We start from the raw sequence: 20,206 nt of genomic DNA, 5'->3' as shown, positions 1-20,206 counted from the left end.
TTGGGCGTGATAGGGTTATATGTGCAAACAGATGACAGAGGATCTGCACTCAGAGCATTTATCCTTGCTCAGGCCCCATGAGCACCAGAATCTCTGTAGCTTCTGCGAGTTATTTGAATCACCAAATTACTTTCTTTATTATAAGCAGGAAGGCAACTTTCTGTGTGTAAAATACAGTTAATATGATTCTTAAGTGACCCATGGCCAAACCTCTTCCTAACTGAGTCATTCACAGGACCACAGCCAAATAGCCTTGGCATCCTTAGACAAAATCAAGAATTTTTCTCTAAGACAATTTTATAAATGCTGATTACCAGTACTGATAGTATTAAAATTATATCTTAGATACCTTACAATGGATTGAATAGTATTTTGTGGTTAATCTAGGAAATTACCAATGGTAACAGTGTTTTAATTACATAAGGTATGATGAATCCCAAATAAGTTATGTATAAATAAACTTGTGGACTACAACCTCCACATAATCTGAGCTTTACAAGAATCTACAACATCTAAAATCATCAATAACAGACCACAGAAATACATGAGAAAAGATAATGACATACTATCGATAAATGTTTACTGACAGAAAATTTTTGTTTCCAACCTTTCTAAAAATCTGTGATTCACAGCTATTATTATTATTTAGTATGTTTTGCCACCATAAGCAAATTTTACGTCAATATAGGCATGGTATTCTGCCTCTCCTTTCCTACATTCCATGTTCATAGACTACAAAAGAGTGATTGAAGGCATGAGAGTTTGGTCCATGTTCCCTCTAAAACATCAGAAGATTGCACTGGATTTTTAAAGAACCGGAATCTAGAGTCTTGATGGTAGTAAGACAAAAATGAACAGAGAGTAAGGGAATAAAAGGAGAGCAGGAAAGATGCAAACAAAACCAGAAACAGATATTTAAATTGAGCAGTGAATTTGGATCAGACTGGCAGAGAGAAGAAAAGGAAATCAAACAAAAGAAGAGACTAAACCTGGAGGAAACTAAACGAGAAAACAAGCCCAAACAGGTGTCCCAAACTTGCAACACAATTCAGAAAAATGTGCTTAAATTTATTAAATAAATATCATTAATTTTATAGTCACAAGAAAGAAAGAAAGAATAGGAAAATTTCTTGTACCTCAATGACAGCTTAATAAGCTCAGGTTCAGTTTAGACAGAATTACATCTTTTCTTTAAGGTAAACATCATTTGCACCATTTAGTATTCTCAATTCCATAGATCTAAGTATCTAAGTCTTCATGTGTGATAAAAGCAAGCAGGTTTTCTTATCTCTAACATTGAACAAAATTCCAGATAAGTAGCAAAGAGAGTTCGAACTAAGGTTGAGCAGTAGAGGGAATTAAGAGAAGAGGATAGATTTAGATGTACTTTCAGGGATAAAATCAAGAGAATTTAAGCAAAATACAAAACGGTAAGGGAAGAAGACAGACAGAAAAGCAAAGTTCTACTTGACTTGATATATGCCAAGGATACACACATTGAGCTCTATGCAGTTAAACCATTAATATATTCTAGAAGTTTCCATTCAAACCAAAATTTGATTCTGTCTAGACTGAATCTGAATTTAATATACTTCTCATAAAGATATCACAAACTGTGTAATTGTTTCATTTTTGGTTATGAATATAAAATTAATGAGAATATAGAAAGTGCCAGCAAGCTCATTTATCTTAAGATCTTAGACTGTTTAGAGAAATCAATCTCAGAACATTCACTGAATTTGGAAGCCACAAAATACTATGCCAAGAACAGTGTTACTGCTATTGTTCTTTCTGGGCATGTATGTTCTTCTCGAAACTTGGCAGATTTTTAAAAAGGTAGTGGTGGAGTTTGGCGTGAGTGTAAAAGAGTTTCAGGAGAGCAGGAGGAAGGAAGTGGTTCATTTAAAACTTCATCCTATGGGAATGACTATGCAAGCACCGCTCCCTCCACATTGTAAGGAGACTTGCACTCTGTCCCTCACCAGTTCACCTCTGTGGATAAGTCATCTTCTCAGTCTTAATCCCAAAGTCGAGGCTCATGCCCTTCACACAGGTTCTACTGTAGCCCCTCATTCCATCTTAATAGAAACAGGAGGCAACAGCTTTTGGCTCTACATGAAATAACCTCAGAACAGTCAGGGTGTTTCAATACTGGAGTGGGTCATTTTAGTAAGTGGTGGGATTCCAACCAACACAGATACCCAGGCCTTTTATTGACACAGACAAGACAAATACAAAGGGCATGGTTACGGTTGGATTAGACGATCATTTACCATCTGTAACTAAGTGAAATGAAAGAAGTACAGAACAACCAGAGGTGAAAACTCAGAGACTGGATGAAAGCCATTGCAATGCAAACCCATATATCCATTGGGAAAGAATCTCTACAAACTGGATGTAATTCTTCATTTAACAGCTGCACCATTGGTATTGCAGTATTAAGCATATTAACTATAAGAGTAAAATAGAAAGCTGCACTAAAATGAACTTTCCACAAGAAAGTAAAGCATTGAACAATAAGAATTCAATTACTGCCCTTGAAAGAAATACTACAGAAGGTCACCGCTTTACATGTTGGTCACTGGTTCAGCTATAATAGCTTATTCCCTCCTTTTGTCTTGCTAACCTTTTGTTAAGGCAACCTTATTTTAAATTAAATCCATATTGGTAGTATTTATGTTATGGAGAGCACTGAAGCACCATGCATAGACAATTTTTATTGACCTGGTTTCCTTTCTTCTCTTCTCTCGTAGTTTTAAGCTCTGATTTCACTTTTATGTATCTCTTGTGGAAGATGAATTTTTTAAAGACCATATTTTGCTACATTGGGGTTATGAGGAACAGAAATTTATAATCCTCTGTGTACTCTCCTAAACATTAAAATGGCAGAAACTATGCATTAGCGAAAAAAGAGAGTGCAATAACACTTCATGTACCACATCACCTGCTTTCTCCCAATCCTCCCCGCTTCTTTCTTACCAGTTACTAAGATAGGCTTGGCACCTAGTGTGCTAGATTCTGGGTGGCAAATTGTCAATGTGGAGTGAAGTGAGAGGAATGATAGAAAAGTGCAAAGCAGGTAAAGGTGCATCACTGGACTGCAAAGAAGATGAGACAAATAGTTTATAAGAAAAAGATATTATTTCAAGACTTTTAAGGCTAAAAAAAAGATGCTACGGGCTTTTGGTGCCAACTCCCACATGCAAAAAGCTGAAAGTCATCACCCCCATGCTTACAACAAGCAAAAAAGCAGAACCAACTGAAAATCAATTCTTTTCCTTAGATGAATCAAAGAGTTGAGGTTACAGGATAAACTGGCAGCCCCTGTTTGGGAAGATAAACAAATGCAGACAAATTACAGCCAAGGAGAGTTTACCTGAAGCAGAAGCTGCTGGATCATAATCGGCAGAAACATTACAGTACTAATTTCAGTGAATTGCTGGAGACTGTGCATGAATTAGGCTGACAGTGAGAAACTCCTGGAGGCTGAGTTTGAGGGGGAGGAGGGCTGCCACACATTCGTGAGTCCTATATCCAGGTATTCCAGCAGGTTCTCACTGTGAAGATCTGATTCAATTAAAAAAAAAAAAAAAGCAACAAAACAAACAAACAAAAAACTTGTGTTTCTGGCAAGGGAATAGAAAACTTACTCTTACGAAATGTATCCACCCACAAAAACTTGTCGAATTGAAAAAGAAAAAGCAATGCATCCAGAACATTCTTCACAGCAAAGACCCTACTTCATGATGGAATAGACCTTACCAGCGCTTTATCTGACCTGGGGTAAGGACAGTTAACCAACCCCATCCCTCTCTGGACTTCCTAGCACCTAAATTGAGAGCAAAAAAGGAACTAAGAAACACTTGTGACAGTCACAGACCAGGGACATAGGCCCACTAAAACGTGGATTTAACCATAAGATTATAAAATAACTCCTTCCCCAAATGCCACAACATTGACAGAACTCCAATATAAAAACAGTGGATTACACCTGAAGAGTGGCAAGACACAGATTCTACTTAAGAAGTAATGTTAAGAAGACATTCTTAAAGAAATCTAAAGACAATCCACTTATATAATATTCTGAAAAAGCCAAGGTTATAGAGATGTTAAAAAGATCAGCATTTTCCAATTGTTGAGATGGGGCAGAAAGCGATAATAGATGAAACACAGAGGATTTACAGTGTTGAAACTACTCAATATGATTATTTATTAGTGGCTACATGACATGATATATTTTTCAAAATCCATACAACTTTATATTTCAAAGAATAACTTTAATGCATTCGAATTTTTTTAAGAAACAAATACTCCAGAAGTTGGGGAATCCCAGAAAGTCATGCAGTCTATGCCAAAAGAATCTAAATATATTATAAATGTATCTAAGAACCTCAGTCAAATGGGAGGGGTGAAGAGGGGCTGGCCTAAGTAACTTTGGAAATCACCTGTAAAACTGAAGACAAAAGAAAATGCACATAAGCACTATATTCTAGTTGATAAAGCTGTTTCTCAGAGGGTCCAGGCTAAGAATTCTGATAAGCTATACATGTATATTAGAATTTTTAAAGATAAGTGAAGAAAGCTAGAGTTATTCATGTGGCAATGGATTAAGTTGGCGTCATAAGTAAGAACTCACGTTCCTTTTAGATAAAGATGGTTATAAGCAGAAATATTTATGTGTGTGTGTGTGCTTAGAAACTTAGAATTCAGACACATGTTTCTTTGCTTTGTTAGGCCTAAAAAATGACACACTCATAGAAACAAGCACAAACCTTGGTTTCTGGTCTAGTTTGCTGGCTGCTGGAATGCAACACACCAGAAACGGTTTGGCTTTTAATAAAAGGGGATTTATTTTGTTAGTTCTTCAGAGGAAAGGCAGCTAACTTTCCACTGAGGTTCTTTCTTACGTGGGAAGGCGCAGGATGGTCTCTGCTGGCCTTCTTTCCAGGCCCCTGGGTTCCAACAACTTTCCCCAGGGTGATTTCTTTCTGCATCTCCAAGGGCTGGGCTGGGCTGAGCTGCAAGTGCTGAGATGAGGAATGCCGAGCTGCTTAGGCTGTGCTACACTGTGGTCTCTCATTTAAGCACCAACCAATTAAGCCAAACGTCACTCATTGCAGCAGACACGCCTCCTAGCTGACTGCAGATGTAAATCAGCAACAGATGAGGTTCACATACCATCGGCTTATGTCCGCAGCAACAAAACTAGGTATGCTCACCTGGCCAAGTTGGCAACTGAATCTAACTAACACAGTTTCTAATACCATTATCCAATAAAAAGAATGTCAGACTAGAGATGAGCCTAGAGCACCTTGCAGTGCCAGAAAGTAAGGAACTGCTCAAAAACCCCAAATTGCTGGAACTATATATTTTAATGCAATTTTATTGAGACATATTATATATTTACATACCATAACATCACCCAAAGTATGTAATCAGTGGTTTACAGTATCATCATAGAGCTATGCATTCATCTTCGTAATTGACTTCTAAACATCTTCATTACCCCAAAAAAATAAAAAAATAAAAAAGTATAATAATGCCCCTATTATTTATTTATTTTTCTCTTTTTTTCTTACTCATCTGATCTTTATCCATACACTGGATAAAGAGACTGTCAGTTCCAAGCTTTTTGCAATCACACAGTCATACCTTAAAAGCTATATAATTGTTTTGTTTCCTGGTGCCTGCCCATGCCAAAAAAGAAAAAAAGGTGTATAGTTACACATTCATCTTCAAGAATCAAGGCTATTGGATTACAGTTCAACAGTTTCAGGTATTACCCTCTAGCTACTATAATACACAAAAAACTGAAAAAGGATATCTGTATACTGCATAAGAATAACCTCCATTTGAAATCTCTCAGTCACTGAAACGTATCTTGTCTCATTTCTCTTTCCCCTTTTGGTCAGGAAGGCTTTCTCAATCCCATGATGCCAGGTCCAGGCTCATCCCCAGGAGTCATGTCCCACGTTGGCAAGAAGATTTACCCCTCTGGGAGGCACGTCCCACATAGTGCAGGAGGGCAGGGAGCTCACTTGCCAGTTGGTTTAGAGAAAGAAGCCACATCTGAGCCACAAAAAAGGTTCTGGGGGTGACTCTTAGGCATTCTTGTAAATAGGCTTAGCTTCTCTTTTTCAGGACAGTTTCATAGGGACGAACCCCAAGACTGAGGATCTGGTTCATCAAATGTTCAGTCCCCAAAGCTTGTGAGAATACCAGGTCTTCCCCAGTTGGGGAAGTTTAATATTTCCACCTTTTTTCCCAGTCCCTCAAGGGGACTTTGCAAATACTTTTTTATCTTCTGCCAAGATTACTCTGGGGTATACTGGGAGATGGAACTATATCAAAGTGGCACAGGACCCAAGTGAAACAACTCCTCTTGGCCAAAGATAGAAGAATTCTGAGCAACAAAATAAAGTAACATTGGATTATAACCCAAAGTATAAAGTAAATATTCATGAGTCCATACTGATATAAATGATTGAATAAGTTAATAATTGGGAAATAAGAGACAAATTCTAACTAATATATATAGACACCCCACCCTAAAGGATGTGGAACATAATTTCCCACTCCATAAGTGTGGGCTATGCATAGTGACATCCTTCTAAGGATACAGTATGGAAAAGCAGAGAGAGAAAAAAGTAACTTTTCAGGAGAGAAACTTGACAAGCATTACTCCAACCCATTGATCAAGGTCAATATCAACAATGATAAATCAGGTTGCTTGTACATATCCTTGATATGACATGAGAAAAAAGGCACTTTATCTTTGTGATCTTCCTCCCCAAAACCCATAACTCACCTAATCATGAAAACATCAGATAAATTTCAATTGAGGGACATGCTACAAATGCTTGACCATTACTCCTCAAAACTGTTAAGGTCATCAAAACCAAGAAAAGTCTGAGAAATTGAAACAGTCAAGAGGAGCTTAGGGAAACATGAAGTCTAAATGTCATGTGGTATTCTGGATAGGATCTTGGAAAAGAAAAAGGGATGTTAGGTAAAAACTGAGGAAATTCGAAAATAAAGTATGCATTTCAGTTAATAACTAATGTACCAATATTGGTTCATTAATTGTATTACATGTACCATGTTAATGTTAGATGTTAATAATAGGGAAAACTAAGTGCAAGGAGGGTACATGGGAACCCTGTACTATCTCTTCAATTTGGCTGCAAATCTAAAGCTGTTCTGAAAATAAAATCTATTAAAATAAATTTCAGGTTCAGGATGACTAGCAATCCCATATTCTGGGTTCCATTCCTATGCACATTACCACCTTATTTTATGAAATTGAGCAATCAACTGTGCCTCAGTTTATGCAACAGTAGTTCAGAATTACAATTGCCAATGACAAATCTATATCCACACTCTGCTTAGGGTAAAATACCATGGTGGTGCTTAAGGGATTAAAAAAATCTATTAGAGATAGCAACTGCCCTCCAAAAAAAAATCTACTGTCAAGATGAAGGGGGAAAAAAAAGACACATACACATATAAAGGCAAATAGAAATATAAGAGAAAAATTGGTAAATATCAAGTAAATATAATTGCTGTACAAGCACTTGGCAAATTAAAAGCAAATATTAATAAGTTCAAGAATGTATCTTCATTTCAAGCCATTCAAGATATTGCTAAGATATTATTTCATTTAAATTTTTATAATTCTTGCGCTTAAAAGAAAGCTTAAAAATGCCAATATAAGAGAACAGAAAAAGGTCTTTCTAAGATACATATGAGACTAAACTTTGAGTTTTGAGTGTCCAGAGTTTTTTTCTTGGTTCTGCTGCTTCTCCTACTGGGTAACCCTTGAATGTTCTGTGGAAGGTTAGAGGGGCAGTGCTTCTGAAAAAGTTCTAATAGATATACTTTCAAAGTCAGTGGGCCTGTACCGAAAAAAGAAACACAAACTGGGAGAGAAAACTGATACAATTAACTTGATTGAATATTGATCTACTTTATTTTTTTAATTTTTCATTTATATAAATATTGACATCTATATGGTACAGAATATTCTCCTTTCTCATGTCAAACTTTGAATGGGAGAAATATTAGGCCCAATGTCCCAAACGAACTCCCTAGTGAAAGAGTATACTTCACCCACTCCCACTTTTCAATGCTTAATACAAAATTCCATCTTTCTTTTAGAAACCTGCCTACATTTGATAACACTAAACATTTATATAAAACTTTATCATTTACCAGGTACTTTCACATACATAATTATTTTTTGACTTTAGACTTCATAGTGTGGGCAAAATATATCTTGATTTTGTACAGAGGAAGTAGAGACTCAGAATATTGAAGTGATATATCCAAGATCAGATATATAAGAAAGGACATGCCTTACTAGTTTTATCACCAAAGCTTAATTTCAAATCATCAAAGACTTCATTTCGGCAATTTACCACTGTACAGAGAGGGATTTTTAAATACTGCTGTTCTTTAAGGGTTTTTGCTTAATTTAATTTGATTTTAGCAATTCATCGATACATTTTTCTATGGGTAATTCACCATATTAAGAAAATGGCTTCATACTAAAGGGTCAGGGATTATAACAGCAGCCATTAAAATGAGATTCTGCTTATAGCATTGGCACATTGTCCACTAATCAGACTCCAGGATGAATTTTACCCTAGTGTGTGTAAGGAGGGGCTGGCAAAGGCAGTAGATTATACAGGAATGAAAAAGACGATAGTGTGGTACTTCAGCATCAAGACATCTAATTAACCTATATCCATCCTTGCCAGTAACATGGCTCTTGATTTCTTCTCTCTTTTTTTTTTTCCTACTGATATTTCTTTTATTTCTTTCTTGTAAAGCAGAGAGTAGGCACTGAGGAAAGTGTACTCCAGCTTCTTCGAACTATTTTTACTGAAGGAATAGAGGGGACACGGAACACAATGGGGTGCTTTTCTTTTAATATGCAGAAGCTTCAGTAAGAGACAAACTAATTCATTTCATCCATATTGCTCCATCCCATTGGAGCTGCGGACAGTGAGATCAGTTACCAGCAGTGAAATGAATGTTGCCCTAGAGGTCGAGGACAGACATCACAGAATCAGACAGCTTGCACGCAATTTTACCTGTATGTTTCTGCATCTTATTATTCTTCAGGGCAGATACCAGAGCCTGGCCCTGCTGCAAGGGGTCTGTTTTCATGATCTCCTGTAGCACTGGGCACCAGTCCACTGCACAGATGTCCATAATGTTATAGTTTTTGGAGTGGTGGTCCACATTGTGTTTAGCCCACCCCACCTGATGATGGTTTGGACTGGTGCAATACCCAGTGAGATCTCCAATCTTATACATGGTGGTTTTGTTTTCAATGATGTCTGCTATTTTCAGCATCAGGGAATGGAGCCACTTGATCTTCATTTCGACTAAGTTCTTTTTACCCAACAGTTCATCAGATTCTCCAGTGGCCAAGCATTCCATGATATCTTCATTGGCCTGCTTGGTATCCTCAGTGTCAAAGACCTCAGTCATCTCCTTACTGAGATGGGCAGGCAAAGTATGGTGGACAGTAGTGGTGTATAGAAGCTGATCTTCCCGTACAAGCAGTCAGCTAAGACAGCTTTGGCTGCCTGCTCCTGATTGTATATGCCTCCCTTCTTCTCCTTCCCCATCTGATGGGCCATTGCAACCAGAAAGTGCTCAGGAGTCTGGAACCCAGATATATCATAATAGTGGGAAATCTGCTCTAGGTTGCAGCACTGTAGGATGGTCTCTACCAGGGTCACTGGGTCAGCCAATAGAAGCAGTTGTGAGATGATGAGTTAGGTCCTGGGACAATACCTGGAGCATCCAGCAGCCTGAAGAATCTGTCCATGTAGACCTTCTGCATGAACTTGATGATCCTAGGAATGGCTCTGTACCAGTTTGACTCTGTAATAAACCCCAGAAAAGCTAAGTTCTTTAATCCTCATTCAGTATTGTTGGGTGGGAGCTTTTTTATTATTTCCATGGAGATGTGCCCCACCCAATTATGAGTGGAAACTTTTGAGCAGATGGTTTCCACGGAGGGGTGTCTCCACCCAAGGTGTTTTGCTTACTGGAGCCCTTTAAGAGGAAACCATTTTGGAAAGAGCAGCGAGAGTCCATGCAGCCAGAGACCTTTGGAGATGAAGAAGGAAAACACCCCCAGGGGAACTTCATGAAACAAGAAACCTAGAGAGAAAGTTAACAGACATCACCATGTACCCTTCTAGCTGAGAGAGAAACTCTGAACTTCATCTACCTTTCTTGAATGAAGGTAACCTCTTGTTGTGCCTTAATTTGGACATTTTCATTACCTTGCTTTAATGTGGACATTTTTAAGGCCTTAGAACTGTAAACTTGCAACTTAATAAATTCCCCTTTTTAAAAGCCATTCTGTTTCTGGTATATCACATTCCAGCAGTTTGCAAACTAGAACGGGCTCCCATACTGCACACATGGCTGTGCTTCGTACTATCAATCAGGCTGCTCTTCCCAACAGTGGGAAGGCCCACGACCCCCACGCTGAGATGGGTACATGCTTCACCAAGGCAGTAATAGTTCCCCAGAACCTTCAGGAGGTTTTCAACTCCAAAACAGGCCTTGCTTTTCAGCAGTGATTTTTAGTGACTCAGAGACCTGTTCCACTGGCATACTGCAACAGTTTGGGTTTTTGACCTAATGCTGGGTGTTAGCTTTGAAAGCTACAGTTGGCAGTTCATTCTGAAGGTAATCCAGTCATTTCTCTACAACTTCCTTGGGGACCAGGTCAATCTTGTTCAAGACCAGGAGCTTGTTATCGCCTTCCACCCACAGGACAGCCTCATCCATTTGGAAGCAGTGGCAGCCCAATGGGTCTCTAGCATCCATGACTTCCAGAATCACATCAGAATATTCTACCACCTTACTAAACTCCTCGTAATAAGCCTTTCTTATGGCCTTATCATCCAGCTGAGAAGACATATTTAATTCCTGCAAAACTTCTTCCTTTTGCTCAAACTCCTTCAGGCATCTCAGGACATCTTGATGGTAGCTCTTAATGGTTCTATGCCTGTGTCTCTCTTGCTCCCAGGCAGTCTGCTGCTTCTACCTCATCTTCTTTATCCTCTTCTGCTTTAATACAACCTCCTGTTTGATATAATCATTGATGTGAATAAGCTCAAAATGGAGGGCATTTTGGAGGCTGCTTGCTTTCCATTCTGTTTTGCAGGCCTCTTGCTTAGAAGCCTTTACCTACCTTTTATTTTTGGGTCTAAGTTTCACCATGATGATCAGCTTGAAAAGCAGGTAGGTTGAAAGCTGCTGACTTTCTTTTTACACTTCTGGCAGGGATCTGAGAGGAGAGGGTGGTAGGGAAACACAGTTCGCTCTCCTGGGCTCCCCTTGATCTCTTCTTGATTATTCTGAACTAATTCAGTGACTAGATTCATTTCTTATCCATATCTTCCCATTGAAGAACTCCCTGATAGCGTGTTTCTCTGTGCTGTGTCCTTAGGAATTAAAAATAACCTTCCTTTCTTCTTCCTTCTCATTTATAATTGAGAGCCACAAACCTTCTTTCTAATATAGACTCACTCTCAATGATTTACTCATTCATCTGACTGCTATCTATACCAACAGCTACCAATATGAATCCCCCAAACACTGACATCTTCCCCAGATGCTCTCAGTTTGCCCGCCACTGAGTTCTTACTTTATACCAGTTCAACTCCCACCATGCCTGTCTGGTGCATGGGAAATTCCAAAAGGAACTTCACATGGCAGAGACCAAGGGAGAATCATTTAAGATTGATTTCAGGTTTATAAGGTTAATTATCCTATAATATCTCATACTTCACCTCACTGTATATTTGTGTGCATGTGTGCATTTCCTTTTTTAAATAAATTTGTATTATCTATTAGAAACACCTCTCCAATTACTGAAATAATACATAAAAATTTCAGAAAACTTAGGGAAAAACAGAAATATATGAAGAATATTAAAAATCACTCATATTTCCCAACCCAGAGTTAATAAATATTAACAATTTGGATAAACACAGTTTACCTTATTAATTTAACATTTTATCATGAGAATTTCCTCCTGACATTAATAATTCTTTCAAAATGCTTTCAAATGCTGCACAATTTTCCATCATATGAATGTATGATAATTTTCTTAATCATTTTCCTAAAGTCTTTTCTTTTTTTAGGTAGGGGAAACTGCTTTAAGTTGAGCTCACACAAAGATACAGTTTAAGAAATGAAAAGCATTACCATGGGCTCAGAAAAAGTTACAGATCCTTCAGCCATATTGTTATTGATGTTAGAATGGGAAATGTCTTGAGAGTCATCTAAGATGGAAAAATCACCACATGGCTAAGCATATCAGCCTTTTCAGGATACACAGAGCAAGAGGGGAAAGGATTTTCTCCTTATCTGAGGTAAAGAATTGACACGAAAACATTACCCAAACTGTTAAGTAAACACTGCTCTGACTTTCAAAACTGCAAATGAAGTGTCCAAGATATTTTCTGAAACACATGGTTTAAAAATTACCAAAAGTCAATCAATAGCTTTCTCTGTACTCAAATCATCTCTCCACTTCCATGTTCCCATAACTACATCTGTGACCAAACCCAAAACTAGAAGGCACAATGTCCGTTCTGGCAAAATACTGATCTAACTCTTCCACTATCCCAAGATGCCCCAAGAAGAAAAGATCATTGACAAAAAGCACCACAGAATCTGCTTAAATCCATAGATTAAAAATACAGAAACACCCACATTGAGTGTTTTGCTTCAGAAACAGAGCTTCCAGAAGAAAGCAGGTTATCCTTTATAACATATAAGACTTGATCAGGAAAAAATCTGCCCAAAAGTCCACCAGATGCTAAGTTACTGGAAGACAGGAGCAGTCTTCTGCAGCTATGTGTTTCTGGTGCTAACTGCACTGTTTGACTAGGCACCTATTCTCAATAGAAACTCAATAAATGTTTGTACTGACTGAACAAGAAAGCAGAAGTGTAAACAGGGTGCATATTTCAATGAATGACAGAGCAAAAGGATTAAAGACAAAACAAAGAAAATAATATGCTTGCAGCAGAAGCTAGGGTGTGGGCTCTGCAAGTAAGAAAATGTATCTATACGGATTTTCCTCAGAGGCTATAAGTCCTAATCATAAAATGTAAATAACACCAAGCAAGCACTCTAAATTAATTATGCATAGGAAACTGTGACTCCAAAAATCACACAGAAAAGACAAAATAAGAATATTAATTACCAATTATACGAGGTACAGTTCTAAGCACATATTATCACTAGGATTAACAAAATGTTTTAGCAGAGTTGCTGAAAATAAATCAATATACCAAACTCAATTGTCTTTCTATACACCAACAAGAAGAGTTATAAAATATAATAAAGATACTGCTTTAAAATAACATTTTTTAAAAACCACAATGTTCTTAGTGATAAATTTAACACAGTATATGCAACATCTTCCTGAAAAAAATGCAAAAGCTTCATTCAAAATATAAAAGAAGAACTAAATGAATGGATAGATATGCCACGTTCATGTACTGGAAGACTATATATCAAATATATGTCAATTCTACCCAAATTGATCTATAGAATCAATGCAATTTCTAGCAAAAAAATCAACAGGTTGCTTTTGTTTATATGTATCTTCTTTGTTAAGATTACCACATCAACTCTTGTCTGAGTTTACAGTCACTGTCCTGCCCTACAAATTGCAAGCATTTCAGACCATACAATCATGTGAGTCACTTTCTCAAAATAAAACTCTTTACACATGCACAAACACACATTTTGTTTCTTCTCTTTTTCTGGAAAACCCTCATTGATCTGACCCTAAAATATGTCTTTAAACAAAAGAACAAGGGTAACCAAGAAACTCCTAAAGAAAAAGGGGAACATGTATTACAAGTTATCAAAACTCATTGTGCTTAAACTGTATATATAAAATATTAGGAATATCAAGCTGTAGTATTTAAGATGACATGGACAGTAACGAATAAATAGGATAGAAGCAGAATAGAGGGCCTAGAATCAATGATACAGGGAAATTTGCTTTATTACATACTGGGAATTGAAGATCAGTAGAGAAAGGATGGACTTTTCATTAAAAGAGGCTGGGACAAAATGAAAATCATAATTACCAAATTGGATCCCTACTGAGACTGCGACAAAAAAATTCTGTGTGGATTAAAGACCTAAATATAAAAGACAAAGCCATACAACTTTCAGAAGACAAGAAAGAATAATATCTTTAATATATTAGTTTGGAGAATGAGTTCTTAAATAAAACATAAAAAGCCCAAATCATAAAGGAAAAAATTTATATAGTAATTATATTAAAGTTAAGAACTTCTTTTTATCAAAGTATATCATAAAGAAAGTGAAAATTCAAAACACAAATTGGAAAATGATATTTTTAATATTTTAAATTAGCATAAGACTATATAAAGCACATCGACAAATCACTTGGAAATTGACAAACAATCTAAGTAGAAAAATGGCAACACTTCATAGAAGCAATAAAAATGGCCAAAACTTTGAAGGAATATAATGTGGAATTACAGACTGGGAATTGGCATCATCTATTAGGCTGGAAGTATGTGCCTAAGCCAACAATTTCAGTCCTAGGTAGATATCACAGAGAAACTTTCATAAGAATATTCATTTGGCATTCTTTGCAATGGCAAAAACAATCCAACAGTAGAATGGATGAATAAATTACGTTTTTTTTTTTTTTTTCACATGGGCAAGCTCCAGGAATCAAACCCAGGTCTCTGTAAATTGTGGTATTTTAATTTTGTGGAATACTACATACACGTCAATGAAAATTAATGCATTACAACTGTATGCAAGAACACGGATGAATCTCAGAAATATAATGTTGGGGGGCAAGTTACTGAGCATATAAACATGGATAATTTTATCTGTCTAACTTCAAATCCATGAAAAACTGAACAATTCATTGTTTAAGGGTAAAAACACGTATGATAAAACTATAAAGAAAAAGCAACAGAATTGTTCTAGTTTGCTAGCTTCCAGAATACAGTATACCAGAAATGGAATGGCTTTTAAAAAGGGAAATTTTAACACATTGCTACAGCTTTAAGGCTGAGAAAATGTCCCAACTAAAAAGTCCATAAAAATGTCCAAATTAAGGAATCCAGGGGATAACACCTTGGTTCAAGAAGGTTAATGAAGTTTGGCATTTCTCTCTCAACTAGGAAGGCATGTGGCGAATATGGAGACAGTCTGTTAGCTTTCTCTCCTAGCTTCCTGCTTCATGAAGTTCCCCGGGGAGGCATTTTCCTTCTTCAGCTCCAAAGGTCGCTGGCTGGTAGACTCTCTGCTTCATGGTTCTGAGGTGTTCTGAAGCTTTCTCCAAAATACTTCTTCTTTGATAGGATTCCAGTAAACTAATCAAGATCCACTTAGAATGGGTGGAGACATGTCTCCATCTAATCAAGTTTAATACCCACAATTGATCGAGTCACATCTCTGTGGAGATAATCTACTCAAATTTCCAATTTATAGTACCGAATAGGAATTAGAAGAATTCTTATTGCGCCCACAAAATTGATTAGGATTAAAACATGGCTTTTCTAAGGTATACAGATCCTTTCAAACCGGAACAAGAATTATAACCACAAAATCCAGGATAGAGTTTACTTGTTAGGAAGCATAGACAGGAATGCTAATGGGGATGTTACGCAAGGAGCTTCAAAGGAAATGGTGTCATTTTCCTTCCTAACCTGAGTAGAAGATATGCAAGAGAATGCTGTTTTCATTCTTTATACTTTATGCATAGTTTACAAATAGTTTTGTTCTTCCACAATAGGAAACAAAAATAAAACTAAAAAGATAATGTGTGTTAAGTCCCTCTTAATTTCCTTGGTAACTTCTCCTTTTCAAATACAATTCCTCAGCTTGAAGATGAGAATTTTAACAGAATCTACCTCATCAGGGCTGTGTAAAAATATAATGTACTATATAGTTCCTGGCAAATAGAGGTGCTTGATAATTGTTAACTATCAGCATTATTAATATCATTATCCACATCATTTTTATTATTAAGGCTGCTCTGCAAAATAATCATCAATGTGGCCAAAACAACCTAAGGCTTCTCTGCTTACACAGTGTTCTAATTCTTTCTACAGCCAACAAAAAGGCACTCAACTGATGACTTATGCCTTTATCCAATTACTTTTTGAATTGCATATATCCTATTGTTCTCACTGCAGATCTTCTTTCCAAAACATCTGCAGTGCCAGCCTCCACTTAAAATGTATCTTAATTATTTGTTCCTAATTTAGGTCATCTTTGAACTTAAGAGTATTATCTTATGATGAGGGAGACTTACAGAGGATTCTACATCCACTTTCTTTTTCTAACCATTCCTCCTAAACTAATGGCCCCTCATCATTAAATACAGTCTCAACATTCATGTACAATAAGGGCAAGTATCTCAAAGGCAAGGACCACATCTTATAGGTACATAAATCCAACATTTGCCCCAAGTGAGGTATTTGTGTGTGCTCAAAAGATGCTTGTAAAATGAATGATGGGTTGTAAAAACAGCAAAGTAAGGATGAGTTAACTAACATAGAAGATTCTTGTATGAGTTAAAGGACAAGCAGATATGTTTGCCCCTCATTTGTTCCAAGACAACAGTGCCATTAAAATGATAAAATAACAAAAAGGAAACAATGCATAAAAGAAACCAGGGGTTCAGCAGTCAAAAGTTATCATCAAAATCCCGAGCGGTGGAAAACGACTGGGAAACGTGTTAAGAATGAAATAGAACGGAAGTTGCATCCAGGGAATGAGACCCTGGACATGCTCTGGGCTATGAGTCAGCAGGGATAGTGGCTGGGAGAGAAAAAATATGCTGAACTTGGAGGATAAGTGAAAATCTGCCTACAGAAAGGCTATACACCAAGGAGGGCCCCACTCCCCTGCCAGGGCATAGAAGCAGAGTCCCCAAAAGCTTAACTTTTACCCCTGGGCCAAACAAAGCAAGAAGTCTCCTTCTGAAGACTAGAATAATTGCTTCAGAACCAGACTGCTGATACTGAAGTTAGCAACTACTTATTCTGGCATTTATGATTCTTGACCAAAAAGTTAGCAAGACTCATTCATTTATAGAGCTTCCAATAAGACTTTCTATTTAAAGGAGAGACAGATGTGGAAAACAATTCTATAAACATAGTTGCAAAGAAAAAAACATACCACCTATCTAGAATGACAAGTCTAGTTCTATACTGTTAAATATGAACACATTTGAGAGTCCTCATACATATGTTGAAAACCAGCAGTAGCATAAAAGAGAAAGGTAATAGTAAAGAAAATTAAAAGATAATTTTAGTGGAAAATAAATAGCAAAACAGATTATCTTAATCAGAGAGATTCAGGAAAACAAAAAACTAGCATTTATTTAGGGCTTACTGTATGCCACGTTTGCCCTGAGAGTTTTACATAAACTAACTGAATCCTCCTAATATCTCTGTAAAAACGTAGTGATGTTTTTCCTTACTTATAGATGAAAAAACCTAAATTAAAAGAAATAAAAAACACCTCCAACATCACACAGTAAGTGGCCAAGCCTAGATATGTGCACCTGGGCCAGCCATCTGCCTTCAGAGCTTGTGTTCTTAGCCATAAGCTGTACTACCTTAAAATAAAATAGCCTGCGTAAAACAAGAAGAATCTGCTATAGTAATCAAAATAGGAAAAAAGCTTCTATAAATATCTACTATGATTACCAAAAGAAAATTTGGACAATTACATCAAGGAAGTTTCCCAAAAACAAACAGCAAAGAGGCAAAAAAGAAGAAAAAGTATAAGTTCAAAAGAAGACATAGAAACAATATACATGCAGATGATTGAAGTTCTACAAAGTGAAGATAGAAAAAATATGTGTTTTCAAATTAGGAGGACTTATCAAATTTCCTAGCCCAAACAATAACTTAAAAATCTACACATATTTTCATAGCATTTTATATCCCCTTGCAAAAAGGGGATTCTTCCTAAATGTTTCCAATTTCAAAGAGAAATTGAAGTCACTCCTAACAAAGCAGTGACACTTATTCTGCCATCCCCATCATTAAATTCTAGGAAACAAAACAGACCAATGCCTTCAAAGTTTGAAGTTTTGAACCTAGAATACCTATTTCAAGGGTGAGCCAAAATACGTGTATTTTTAGATAGTCAAGAATTCAGAAAATTTAGTCTCACACACCTCTTCTACAGATGTCACTTGAGTGAATGGAAATCTAGAAAGGGAAACACATGAGACATAAGAGCAACAACAAAGCGAAGCCAATGTACAGTGAAAAGAAATCTTAAAATAACACCCATGCAGCAAAACTAAACAACAGTTGGTTCCAATTAGGACAGGAAGACACCAGTAGAAAATCCTAAAGTTAAAAGAGTAAATAGAATCCAGTCAATAGAAAAAAATAAGTCAAGTGAAAAGGTATATATTCTTTACTTATTAAAGGAAGGGGGAAAGAGAAATACCAGGAAAAATAGAAAACTCTAAAGGAAAGCTATTTTTACATATATAAAGCAAACAAAATGTGGTATGATTTTGAATAGTTTACCAAAGCATAAGAAAACAATACTATGCATCTATGCCTCTGACCTTGATGGTAGATTCAAGGGACATGAGGGTTACATAATTGAAAACATGAAAAAGGAAAAGTAATATTAGCTCATCATCTCTAGAATAGAATCTACTTAGAGTTAAAGCATAAAGGAATTGCTTGTGGTTTCAGAATAGAATGTAAATGCCATCTACCTTGACGATGTACTAGTGAATTTATAGCTAGCAGAAGGTAGAAGATGAAGTTAGACTAGAGAACTTCAGGGAAGAATGGGGGTGCTGATAGCTTCCTCTTTCCTAGTGATAAATAAGGGAACCCTGTCTAAGAATTACAAAACAAGGAGCAGAAATTAAAATTCATTATTAAAAGTTATACAGATACACATTGGAAGAACGTCTCTAAAGAATATAGCTATTCAAAATTGAAAAGGGGAGGGGATTGTGTGAGGGAGAGTGTACAAATAAGTATAAATAAAAGAAATCAACATACTTCACAGAAAGAAGTAGAGATAATGTTTAAAATTGATAAATCAACAAATATTTAACTTTAAATACTTAAAGTTAAAGCATTAGCTACTAGAAGAACCAAAATCAGAAATGGTGTTACGTGTTTGTATCTGAGCAATGGGATGGGGACTCAGAGATTGATTGGTATTTTTCTTTTTCTTTTAATGCAATTTTATTGAGATATATTCACATACCACATAATCATTCATATACAATCAGTGGCTCACAGGATCATCATATGGTTGTACATTCATCACCACAATCAATTTTAGAACATTTTCATTTCTCAAAACAAATAAAAATTTAAAAACACCCAACACTTCCCAAACTCCCTATCCCTCCTATAATTTATTGATTTTTTTGTCTTTATTGTCTTATCTTCCCAAACACTGGATAAAGGGCGTGTTTCAGTCACAAGGTTTCTATAATCATGGTTGGTGCTTTTCTTTAAGAACCATTTGCACATTAACAGTTGGGTAACTAAAAAAAAAAATACAAAAAGATGAATGCAATTAACAAAAATACCCAAAAGCATTAGATTCAAAGATTTTAATGAATGTCCATGGAAATATCATTACAAGCTATAAAGGAATTTTCAAATGCAGCCACTATTAAATGCTTTACAACTAACACTGCTTACAAATATTCATACAAAATCTCTCAAATTTATTTTCCCCATGTATTTCTTAAGATTACTTTCTCCCCCTCACTTGCTGAAATGCATTTTTCTCAATGTATTTTGAATAGGTGTTTGAATTCCCCTTGATTTTCAAATTATACATATAAAAAGGTATATATATTACAGAAAAATTGAGCAGTTCTGAAAAAATATATAGAACAAACAATAATAATGCAGAAGCAACCACTGTCGCTATTTTGACAATTATATTCATTTTAACATGGCTGAAACACAATATTTTGAATTCTTTCAAAAATTAATATAACAAAAATAATTTCATTCTATTAAAAGCACTGTTCAAATATAATTTATAAATGAATTTTGAGGGATTATAAAAATAGTACATAACAAATGCAGAAAAATCAGAAAATAGAAAAAAAATAGAAGAAAAAGTTACTCTTTTCAATTCCACA

At 36.2% G+C, this 20,206-nt stretch overlaps 1 protein-coding gene and 2 pseudogenes across 4 annotated transcripts in view; all 3 read right to left on the bottom strand.

The window, feature by feature from the left end:
- The window catches only part of INPP4B (inositol polyphosphate-4-phosphatase type II B), a 934,219-nt gene that overhangs the window by 736,942 nt on the left and 177,071 nt on the right, over positions 1-20,206 (bottom strand). The gene's annotated exons all lie outside the window — the stretch shown is intronic.
- Positions 7,710-9,904, bottom strand: LOC143666000 (guanine nucleotide-binding protein-like 3-like protein pseudogene; annotated as a pseudogene).
- LOC143665999 (guanine nucleotide-binding protein-like 3-like protein) overlaps positions 10,192-20,206 on the bottom strand; it is a 36,629-nt pseudogene continuing 26,614 nt past the window's right edge.

The sequence above is a fragment of the Tamandua tetradactyla genome, chromosome 22 (assembly GCF_023851605.1).
Source record: "Tamandua tetradactyla isolate mTamTet1 chromosome 22, mTamTet1.pri, whole genome shotgun sequence".
NCBI lineage: Eukaryota > Metazoa > Chordata > Mammalia > Pilosa > Myrmecophagidae > Tamandua > Tamandua tetradactyla.
The sequence above is the reverse complement of the archived record's forward strand: the minus strand, read 5'-3'. Positions and strand labels throughout refer to the sequence as shown.